Source organism: Thalassophryne amazonica, chromosome 11 (genome assembly GCF_902500255.1).
Source record: "Thalassophryne amazonica chromosome 11, fThaAma1.1, whole genome shotgun sequence".
Classification (NCBI taxonomy): Eukaryota; Metazoa; Chordata; class Actinopteri; order Batrachoidiformes; family Batrachoididae; genus Thalassophryne; species Thalassophryne amazonica.
The window spans coordinates 109034931-109047705 of record NC_047113.1 but is presented as its reverse complement, the minus strand read 5'-3'; positions in this window follow the sequence as shown (position 1 = coordinate 109047705).

The following is a 12775-nucleotide window of genomic DNA, read 5'->3' as shown; positions in this document are numbered from 1 at the left end:
GGAAAAAAACACATGATAAAACCGCATACTCTGGCATGCCTCCTATCAGGCTGGTTTATAAACTGCATACCTGGTAACCCACTTAAAAATGAAAGTAAAGCTGCGCCCAACTGTGTTCTCAGCCAGAACCACCACAAACGCTGCTCCTGCTTCAAATTTTTAACCCAGTGGAGCACAATCAAAGAAGGATCAAGCTGTCGTCACTAGGAGTACCCCGTTTGAACATGATCAAATCTGTTGACTACAAACTCCCAGAAGTGACAGAGTAATGATGCAGATTTGGTGAATCGGGATTAAATTTCTGAATAGCTTGAAAATTTCACCCCAATTTCAAAACTGATACTGATGACAGCAGTAACTACTGCGTATACCAAGTTTGTTCAAGATTGACAAAAGAGGGATTAAGAAGTTACTGTGATGCTTCAAAATGTCCTGATTTGCTGTTTGAGATGAAATGAGAAGGAATAGGGCTGTTCATTTTGACATGACATTCACTTATGGACATAACTTTAACCTGCACAAAGAACCTTTAAGAAGAATCGGAAATCCACCACAAGAACCAGCGTCAAGCTGTCCATGTAACAGAACAAGACAAATACAATGGCTTGCAAAAGTATTTGGGCCCTTGGTATTTCATGCATTTTAATTTATTTATGCCATTTGAAATGCAAAAAGTAAATAAGGTTTCTCTATATAAAAAATTTGGAAAATTATGGTCCTTATAGGCAGCACGGTACCGTAGTGGTTAGCACTGTTACAGCGAGAAGGTCGTGGGTTTGATTCCCATGGCCTTTCTGTGTGGAGTTTGCATGTTCTCCCCGTGTGTGCGTGGGTTTCCTCCGGGTGCTCCGGTTTCTTCCCACATCCAAAGACATGCGGGTTAGGTGGAATGGAGTCTTTAAATTGTCCGTTGGTGTGTGTGGGTGTGTCTGTGCTTGTTTGTCTGTTTGTGGCCCTGAGACAGACTAGCGTCCTGTTCTGGGTGTACCCCGCCTCGCGCTCTATGACTGCTGGGACAGGCTCCAGCCCCCCATGACCCTTAATTGGACTAAGCGGTAGAAGATGAATGAATGAATGAATGTTCCTTATACTCAATCTGAACACAAATCTCTACAACTATCGGACTAATTATCTTGCGATAAATTTTTGTCTGATAATTGTTAGTCCGATAACGTGGTAAATAAAGCTGAACAGCTATAAATATGTATAAAACTTAAAATCGGTTGAGCACCTACCTGTTAAATGTTTCGTAGCTGATGTGTAGTTCTACCCTCTGCAAAACAGAGAAGAGCTGCTTTAAGAAGAAACCGCTCTATCCTCTGCAAGCAAAGGAGAACTGGTCCCCCCCCCAAAAAAACTCACTTCTTTTAATCCCATATTGATATGGACAATATCACCCAAGTCATCCAGAGGCATACATTTTTAACTTATGGTTCAACTTTTAACCAAACTAATGTCGGTTAAGTTATTTAAATTATTGTCGTGTCTGAAGTTTTATAAGTGAAAATATCAGATATATGTTTTAGTTTTAAAGTAAGGCACTAATTTTTAAGGTTTTAGTGTGGATATATGCTGTGCCCAGCAGTGCATTATGGGTAGGGTAGGGTAATCTCAGTACGTTCATGACATGAGAAATGCATTTGAAACACTCTACTCTCAGGCTCTACGGACAACAGCACTAAACTCTAGTGCCTAAAACTCTCGTGAATATATTCTCTGGGTTTATAGACCTTGTTATTGTGTCTGGGTTTATTAAATTTCACGCATCTTAGTGCCCTGTCCCACTGGCGTTTAGGAGGATTTGCGTATGGATTGCGCACAAAATTGGCCCATATTCACCAAACATCCGCAATATCCGTGTAACATGCCTGTATGAGTCGGCCGTCATCCAAACACACCCGTGATCATCCGCAGAGTAGCTCAAAAATCTGGATGCGGATAATATCCGCCTTACATACTCAATTCATACACAATACATACTCACTCTATGCGCTGTATATCTGCCGTTATCTGCAACTGATGGGGATTTGCGGCTTGGCAGTGGACTGGGACAGTGTGTAAAACAGATATATATCGTGCCTATCATGTCCACATCACAAACTAAAATAGGTTGTAGCGAATGCATACAGATTGGCCATGAATAAAGCGTTTTTATTACATCTGCTTTGCAGCTGATTTGTGGACAATCTGTGAATGCATAACAAACACGTCACGTAAACCCAAAGTACTAAATGTGGCAGAAAGCGACATACCTGCCAGTCAGTGCCGGTCCGGCTGTGTAGATCCACAAAGACGTAGCTGCTACAATCCAGGACTTTTATTTAACACCAACAAAAGGAGCAAAAGCCACAACTCATGCTGAATTTTGTTTTCTGTGACACTCTAAAAAAAACAACAAAAAAACACCGTCTCACACCCCCAGCGGCTTCCCCCCTCCCACTCCCCAAACTCATGAACAGTTAACCCTTGCATGACAACATGAACATTAACTCTGTGATCAACTTGTCCAAGTCCAGCAATTGCTCCAGAGGCTGTATTGATGGTGTGAATAGTGATGCCGAAAGGAGCGAGTGCGCTTCTTTTATGACCGCAATGCAGATGCCATGCACGCGCAACACGTGCGCAATGCATTCATAATACACCCGTAATACTGCTGTGATAATCTCAATGTGTCGGATCAGTTTCCTCACTACATGCGTTATATAACCGTGATTGTTCAATCAATCAATCAATTTTTTTTTTATATAGCGCCAAATCACAACAAACAGTTGCCCCAAGGCGCTTTATATTGTAAGGCAAGGCCATACAATAATGATGTAAAACCCCAACGGTCAAAACGACCCCCTGTGAGCAAGCACTTGGCTACAGTGGGAAGGAAAAACTCCCTTTTAACAGGAAGAAACCTCCAGCAGAACCAGGCTCAGGGAGGGGCAGTCTTCTGCTGGGACTGGTTGGGGCTGAGGGAGAGAACCAGGAAAAAGACATGCTGTGGAGGGGAGCAGAGATCGATCAATAATGATTAAATGCAGAGTGGTGCATACAGAGCAAAAAGAGAAAGAAACAGTGCATCATGGGAACCCCCCAGCAGTCTACGTCTATAGCAGCATAACTAAGGGATGGTTCAGGGTCACCTGATCCAGCCCTAACTATAAGCTTTAGCAAAAAGGAAAGTTTTAAGCCTAATCTTAAAAGTAGAGAGGGTGTCTGTCTCCCTGATCTGAATTGGGAGCTGGTTCCACAGGAGAGGAGCCTGAAAGCTGAAGGCTCTGCCTCCCATTCTACTCTTACAAACCCTAGGAACTACAAGTAAGCCTGCAGTCTGAGAGCGAAGCGCTCTATTGGGGTGATATGTTACTACGAGGTCCCTAAGATAAGATGGGACCTGATTATTCAAAACCTTATAAGTAAGAAGAAGAATTTTAAATTCTATTCTAGAATTAACAGGAAGCCAATGAAGAGAGGCCAATATGGGTGAGATATGCTCTCTCCTTCTAGTCCCCGTCAGCACTCTAGCTGCAGCATTTTGAATTAACTGAAGGCTTTTTAGGGAACTTTTAGGACAACCTGATAATAATGAATTACAATAGTCCAGCCTAGAGGAAATAAATGCATGAATTAGTTTTTCAGCATCACTCTGAGACAAGACCTTTCTGATTTTAGAGATATTGCGTAAATGCAAAAAAGCAGTCCTACATATTTGTTTAATATGCGCTTTGAATGACATATCCTGATCAAAAATGACTCCAAGATTTCTCACAGTATTACTAGAGGTCAGGGTAATGCCATCCAGAGTAAGGATCTGGTTAGACACCATGTTTCTAAGATTTGTGGGGCCAAGTACAATAACTTCAGTTTTATCTGAGTTTAAAAGCAGGAAATTAGAGGTCATCCATGTCTTTATGTCTGTAAGACAATCCTGCAGTTTAGCTAATTGGTGTGTGTCCTCTGGCTTCATGGATAGATAAAGCTGGGTATCATCTGCGTAACAATGAAAATTTAAGCAATACCGTCTAATAATACTGCCTAAGGGAAGCATATATAAAGTGAATAAAATTGGTCCTAGCACAGAACCTTGTGGAACTCCATAATTAACTTTAGTCTGTGAAGAAGATTCCCCATTTACATGAACAAATTGTAATCTATTAGACAAATATGATTCAAACCACCGCAGTGCAGTGCCTTTAATACCTATGGCATGCTCTAATCTCTGTAATAAAATTTTATGGTCAACAGTATCAAAAGCAGCACTGAGGTCTAACAGAACAAGCACAGAGATGAGTCCACTGTCCGAGGCCATAAGAAGATCATTTGTAACCTTCAATAATGCTGTTTCTGTACTATGATGAATTCTAAAACCTGACTGAAACTCTTCAAATAGACCATTCCTCTGCAGATGATCAGTTAGCTGTTTTACAACTACCCTTTCAAGAATTTTTGAGAGAAAAGGAAGGTTGGAGATTGGCCTATAATTAGCTAAGATAGCTGGGTCAAGTGATGGCTTTTTAAGTAATGGTTTAATTACTGCCACCTTAAAAGCCTGTGGTACATAGCCAACTAACAAAGATAGATTGATCATATTTAAGATCGAAGCATTAAATAATGGTAGGGCTTCCTTGAGCAGCCTGGTAGGAATGGGGTCTAATAAACATGTTGATGGTTTGGATGAAGTAACTAATGAAAATAACTCAGACAGAACAATCGGAGAGAAAGAGTCTAACCAAATACCGGCATCACTGAAAGCAGCCAAAGATAACGATACGTCTTTGGGATGGTTATGAGTAATTTTTTCTCTAATAGTTAAAATTTTGTTAGCAAAGAAAGTCATGAACTCATTACTAGTTAAAGATAATGGAATACTCAGCTCAATAGAGCTCTGACTCTTTGTCAGCCTGGCTACAGTGCTGAAAAGAAACCTGGGGTTCTTATTTTCTTCAATTAGTGATGAGTAGAAAGATGTCCTAGCTTTACGGAGGGCTTTTTTATAGAGCAACAGACTCTTTTTCCAGGCTAAGTGAAGATCTTCTAAATTAGTGAGACGCCATTTCCTCTCCAACTTACGGGTTATCTGCTTTAAGCTACGAGTTTGAGAGTTATACCATGGAGTCAGACACTTCTGATTTAAAGCTCTCTTTTTCAGAGGAGCTATAGCATCCAAAGTTGTCTTCAATGAGGATGTAAAACTATTGACGAGATACTCTATCTCCCTTACAGAGTTTAGGTAGCTACTCTGCACTGTGTTGTTATATGGCATTAGAGAACATAAAGAAGGAATCATATCCTTAAACCTAGTTACAGCGCTTTCTGAAAGACTTCTAGTGTAATGAAACTTATTCCCTACTGCTGGGTAGTCCATCAGAGTAAATGTAAATGTTATTAAAAAATGATCAGACAGAAGGGAGTTTTCAGGGAATACTGTTAAGTCTTCTATTTCCATACCATAAGTCAGAACAAGATCTAAGATATGATTAAAGTGGTGGGTGGACTCATTTACTTTTTGAGCAAAGCCAATAGAGTCTAATAATAGATTAAATGCAGTGTTGAGGCTGTCATTCTCAGCATCTGTGTGGATGTTAAAATCGCCCACTATAATTATCTTATCTGAGCTAAGCACTAAGTCAGACAAAAGGTCTGAAAATTCACAGAGAAACTCACAGTAACGACCAGGTGGACGATAGATAATAACAAATAAAACTGGTTTTTGGGACTTCCAATTTGGATGGACAAGACTAAGAGACAAGCTTTCAAATGAATTAAAGCTCTGTCTGGGTTTTTGATTAATTAATAAGCTGGAATGGAAGATTGCTGCTAATCCACCGCCCCGGCCCGTGCTACGAGCATTCTGACAGTTAGTGTGACTCGGGGGTGTTGACTCATTTAAACTAACATATTCATCCTGCTGTAACCAGGTTTCTGTTAGGCAGAATAAATCAATATGTTGATCAATTATTATATCATTTACCAACAGGGACTTAGAAGAGAGAGACCTAATGTTTAATAGACCACATTTAACTGTTTTAGTCTGTGGTGCAGTTGAAGGTGCTATATTATTTTTTCTTTTTGAATTTTTATGCTTAAATAGATTTTTGCTGGTTATTGGTAGTCTGGGAGCAGGCATCATATATTCGCTATATATTATTAATATATCCGTAATTTATACAGGGACATTTGTCATTTTTGGCAATTTTTGTTGCGGACAACAACGAATGCCCGCAATTTGTGTACTCAGTTCATGCACAATTAATCCTCTCCCCAGTGGGACAGGGCCCTTAAATGTAGCAGACACAGATTATCTGGAATTTTGTTTCGGCAAGTTTTCAAGGTCTCTACTGCCATCTACTGGCCAGTAGTGTTCATTCGCCCTACTGACATATCCCATAATCCCTTGCATGCCAGAGAGTCGCTGCAGTCAAACAACATATAGAGAATCAACACGATGACAGTTGTAAATTAATATTATACTACAAAAATGTATTTTTTCTGCTTTTCGTAATGTTAATAAGAGACTGGTGCATGATACCCTGAAAACTTGCTAAAACAATTATAACTGTAATTATTGTATGGCTTTTGCCTTACAATATAAAGTGCCTTGGGGCAACTGTTTGTTGTGATTTGGCACTATATAAATAAAATTGATTTGATTTGATAACAAATAATCCATGTCTGTTATGTTTAATCTGCATGGAATTTAATAAACGCAAACCGAATTTCAGACATTATATATAAGTCTCGAACAAAGAGGACAAACAGTGTTGTAACGAACAATAATCAAGATGTTAAAGAGCAAACTTCACTTTCTCCCAGAACGACATGATCAGGAAGCGAGCATAGCTCACAGCAGCTCCCATTGAAAATAACGGAGAGACAGCCTGTGATTCTCACGTTTACATAAAATAAACACAATAACAACATCTATAAACCCAGAGAATATATTCACGAGAGTTTTAGGCACAATATAAAAATAGTTTTATGTTGCAATGTTAATGGTGTTGTCTGTGTGCAGCGGTTAAAGTGCAGCGTGATCAGAGCTTCTCAATGCAGTTCTCAATGTTACTGAGATCTCGCAGCGCCCTCTCTGAGGTTTTGCGGGATTTGAAATGTCAATAGGGCAAATAGCCAACATTTATGTGTCAAGACAATATTGAGTGCACGTTTTACAATATAATAAAACGTGTGCACAATATAATAAAACATGCGCACAACATCATGCGCACAACATCATAAAACGAGCGCACATTCTCTCCACATGCAAAACATTTTGCAATGACACTTCCAGGGCTCCGTAAAAATGCCTGTTTTTACAAATAAAAAAATGGAATATTTTACAAAACGACATACGTCACATTAATGTGTTGGTTTACATAATGAATGACTGAACCAGTCAGTGTTTAGCAGAGGCACATTTTACCCAGAATCCTTTGTGATCTGTCTGTGTTTGTTACAAAACCTCAGAATTAGTGCATTATTCAACATTAAAAGATATATGTTATAGTTTAACTTTGTACAAATGACAGAATTGACATTAATGGAGTTATTCTATCGGTATTAATGTTATTTATAAATCAAAACCATGTCAGCACTGATTTATTTTCCAAGACCTCCGCCTGACCGGAGCATTGTGATTAGGTAGAGAGCTGGGCTTTGTGTCTCTTCTCAGCTTGCTTCTGTGCTGGAAGCCATGTAGTAAACAAGAGCTTCCAGCAGGGGGCAGGATGCTCAAAGACAGAAGTGCGGGCTCTTTGTTTGGGTCTCTTGTCGCTGTTGTTGCTACCAGAAGCGATCGTGGTGTTTAAACTCAAATTCAGTTTATTAGTAGTTGCAAATATACCAGAGACAATACTGGAATTTATCGGTTTATCTGTAACTTCCGATACATTTTTGGGTGGTTTATTGTTTTATCTTTGTCAAAGATAACTTTTCAGTTATCTGATTATCTGTTATCAAAGTTAATTTTTTGGTCATCTGTGCCCACCACTGACCTCTAAATAATCAGCTTTATTGCCAGTTTTCTTCAGACAAGTCAGGGGATGGACACATGAACATTTCCAAATCAGTGAATATGTCTTGGACTTTATTGACATCAGTTATGAAGAAATACAAACAGTATGACACTCTGTGGTAAATCTATGTGGCAGACACAGTTCTCAAAAGAGAACGACACAGTGTCAGTTCTCCTGGCAGTTGAATATTGTTCTCAAGTTAAGTGTGTGTGTGTATGTGAGAGAGAGAGAGAAACTCGGTGTGTTCCTTGTGTGTGTGTGAGACTGACTGTGTGTGATATAGACTGTGTGTGTGTGTGTGTGTTGCAATTGCAATTCCTTGCAATTTGAACATTGAGAAACATTGTTCTTAAACTGCTGGACTATTTTTTTTCACGCATTTGTTCACAAAGTGGTGATACTTGTTATGTGCAGACGCAGGTTGAGGAGCGGACCAACGTCTGACCGAACCCAGCGCTAAATAACCAGAAAGCGGTTCCACAAACAAAACGATTTTATTTCCCCTCAGTGCAATAATTAGTGTACAACATAAATATTTAGTTTGTCTGGCGGAGTGAAGGACGGCGCGCTCTCCAGCGCCCAAAAGGATCGAAGCCTCGGCGCTTCTGGACTCAGATTCACCGCCAAACACCCCCCAGGTGGACACGACAAACTGACTCTGTGAAGGATGGAAAAGGTGAGGTAAGTCAACAGAGCTACAGCAAATATCCTTCAGAGGCACACACTATCAGCAACACATTCAGGTCTGAATTTAAGCTTTATGTAAATGAGCAGCTTCTCACAACAGGTGGAGGATCATCAGTCCGTACGCCACGGCAGTGAGAAGCAAACTTCACAATTCTCATCAATGTTCAAATATACTGCGTAACAGAATGCCAAATTACTATTAACGATCATTCAGACAATAATCACCTCTGATGTGTGCTGACAGCATGTGTCCCTCACCCGTCCTCCTTCACAGGCACAATGTGTCAAACCCTGGCGCGGTCCTCAGCATCTCACAAACGAACGTCACAAGGTAATTCTGCTTGAATCACTCATGGCTTAAATGCAGAACGCCATCTCATTATCTGCTTCAGCTGAAAGTCTTTAAGTTTGCACATGAGCATCATCCACAGGTGCTGCACATCATGCTGATGAGGGTGAAGGACTCTTCTGCCAGCACCTTCTCCACAGACAAAAACCAGTTTGCATACCACCTGGAGAGCAAAGAAAAGAAAACAACACCAAAATGTCCAGCCAAACCCCCCAACACACAACAATACTCGCCCCATCTTTGCTTGTGAACGGCTGAGTCTTTTGGGGATGCTTCTTTTATACCCAATCATGTCACTCACCTGTTTCCAATTAACATGTTCACCTGTGGAATGTTCTAAACAGTTGTTCTTTTGGCATTCATCAACTTTACCAGTCTTTTATTGCCACTGTCCCAGTTTTTTTTTTTTTTTTTTTTAAGTGTTGCAGACATCCATTTCAAAATGAGAAAATATTTGCACAAAAACAAAAAAGTCTATCAGTTTGCAAATCACTGCATTCTGTTTTTATTTACATTTTACACAACGTCCCAACTTCATTGGAATTGGGGTTGTACAATCGAAACTGCTGGACTCCCAAATAACCCACATTAAAATGTGTTTGTGGAATGTGCTGCAGGAGTGGATGGACCTTAATAAATGGCTGGATGTGAGCAGGAATCTTGGGCTCATGCAATCAAAGGCACACTCAGGAATCACTGCTTTCTTTTTTCCATCATCTGTCCCAGCTTGTGAATTGGGGTTGAAGTCCATGAAGTGTAAAAGTACCAAAGCCCCAGGAAATCCTGGAGTTTTTTTTTTTAATTTGCAGATTTGGACTGAAGCGACAGTAAACACACGTTCTGCTGCAGACTTAAAACATGAATCACAAAACTGAGTGGGTTAGATTTGTGTTGACTTGGGTTGTGTTGATTGCATGTGAGTTTTTGTGTTGTACAAAGTATCTTGACTGATGGAGATTAAAATCTACATTGCATTGAGAAAGTACTCACCGCTTCACTTTTTCCACATTTTGTTATGTTACACCCGTTTTCCAAAATGAAGTAAATAAATTTTTCCCTCATTCTACTCACAGCACCCATAATAACATTTTTTTTAGCAAATTTATTAAATAATAATAATAATAAAAAGAAATCACATAGACATAAATATTCACACCCTTTCCTCAGTACTTTGTTGATGCACCTTTGGCAGCAATTACAGCATCAAGTCTTCTTGAATATGATGCCACAAGCTTGGTGCACCTAATTTTGGCCAGTTTTGCCCATTCCTCTTTGCAGCACCTCTCAAGCTCCATCAGGTTGGATGGGGAGCATCGGTGCACAGACATTTTCAGATCTCTCCAGAGATGTTCAACCAGATTCAGGTCTGGGCTCTGGCTGGGCCACTCAAGGACATTCACAGAGTTGTCGTGAAGCCACTTCTTTGATATCTTGGCTGTGTGCTTAGGATCATTGTCCTGCTGAAAGATAAACCGTCGCTCCAGTCTGAGGTCAAGAGCGCTCTGGAGCAGGTTTTCATCTTGGATGTCTCTGTACATTGATGCATTCATCTTTCCCTCAATCCTGACGAGTCTCCCAGTACCTGCCACTGAAAAACTTCCCCATAGCATGATGCTGCCACCACCATGCTTCACTGTAGGGATGAATGGATTCCTCCAAACATGACGCCTGGCATTCACACCAAAGAGTTCAATCTTTGTCTCATCAGACCAGAGAATTTTGTTTCTCATGGTCTGAGAGTCCTTCAGGTGCCTTTTGGCAAACTCCAGGTGGGCTGCCATGTGCCTTTTGCTAAGGAGTGGCTTCTGTCTGGTCACTCTATCATATAGGCCTGATTGGTGGATTGCTCAATACAGGGTTTGCACCCTTCTAGAGGCCATGCCCCAATTCAGGGTCTGCACCCTTCTTGAGGCCATGTCCCAATTCAGGGTCTGCACTCTTCTGGAGGTAGTGCGCACGGCCTCCAGAAGGGTGCAGACCCTGAACTGGGACACTACCTCCAGAAGGGTGCAGACCCTGAAGTGAGATATGGCCTCTAGAAGGGCGCAGATCCTGAATTGAGACACTACTTCCAGAAGGGTGCAGAGCCTGAACTGGAGCACGGCCTCTAGAAGGATGCAGACCCTGAATTGAGACACTTCCCCCAGAAGGATGCAGACCCTGAATTGGGACACAGCCTCTGGAAGGGTGCAGACCCTGAATTGAGACACGGCATCTAGAAGGGTGCAGACCCTGAATTGAGACACTACCTACCTGAAGAGTGCAGACCCTGAATTGAGACACGGCCCGTAGAAGGGCATACAACCTGAATTGAGACACTACCTCCAAAAGGGTGCAGACCCTGAATTGGAACACGGCCTCTCAAAGGGTGCAGACCCTGAATTGGGACATGGCCTCTCAAAGGGTGCAAACCCTGAATTGGGACACCGCTTCTAGAAGGGCACAGAACCTGAATTGAGACACCACATCTTGAAGGTTGCAGAGAATTAATTGGGACATGGCCCCTTGAAGGGTGCAGACCATGAATTTGGACACAGCCTCTATATGGGTGCAGACCCTGAACTGGGACACGGCCTCAAAAGGGATGCAGACCCTGAATTGGGACACAGCCCCTTGAAAGGTGCAGACCCTGAATTGAGACACGGCCTTTAGAAGGGTGCAGACCCTGTATTGGGACACAGCCTCTAAATGGGTGCAGACCCTGAATTGGGACACAGCCCCTTGAAGAGTGCAGACCCTAAATTGGGCCACGGCCTTTAGAAGGGTGCAGACCCTGAATTGGGACACGGCCTCTAAATTGGTGCAGACCCTGAATTGGGACTTGGCACTGAGAAGTTCTGTGAAACTGTTGATTTACATGAAGTTCCTCAAAGCGTGACCATAATCGTGTCCATATTTGTATTTCATTTCATAATAGCATTTTTTGTTTGGTTTTTTTTTCTGTTCAAAAAATTTTTATGACACAAAATTGGATTGTTTGCATTACTTTTTTTTATTTATTTTTTTTGCTGGTCATTCCGTTTATAAAGACACGTGGCTTTAAAAGTAATTATTTCATTCCTACAGTAAATGAGGTGAATAACTGACTTAATCCAATGAGAAATTTTGTTGTCAAAATGTTATGTGCAGGCTCCACTTTTTATGCTGCTGTCAGAAGTGACTCTGTGGCCGTCTCTTGTGGTATATTTGGCGATGCCTTCCTCTTTAACCTGCTGCAGGTTTAGAACCTGTGACCATTCTTAACGTGTACATGTGACCTCTGCAAAATGTCCCCTGCGTTGACTGAAACCCTCGGAGCTGGTCAGAGTGTTGGTAACAACCAGTTTATTTTTCACCAACCCTGCATTGGTAAACAAAGGCACTCAATTCAGTCATGCAGATAACAGCTCATTCTCCGTCTCATGAAAAATCCTCCGCTGCACTCGTGATCGTATAGTGGATTTATATTCACAAGGTTAATAACAAAATAAAATTCATAAAATCATCTAAATCAAATTCAGGGACTCTATATAAAACAACCGATTAAACCAAAGAAATAATTTCCACTTTAGAACATTGACTATCACTTTTTGTTAACACTTTCCATAGAACACAATTTAATATATAAAACAGTACAAAATATTTTACAACAGATTTGGTAATTTTCCCATTCATGGACTACACATCAACATACCTGCATTGGTAAACAAAGACACTCATTTCAGTCATGCAGATAACAGCTCATTCTCCGTCTGGAAAGATG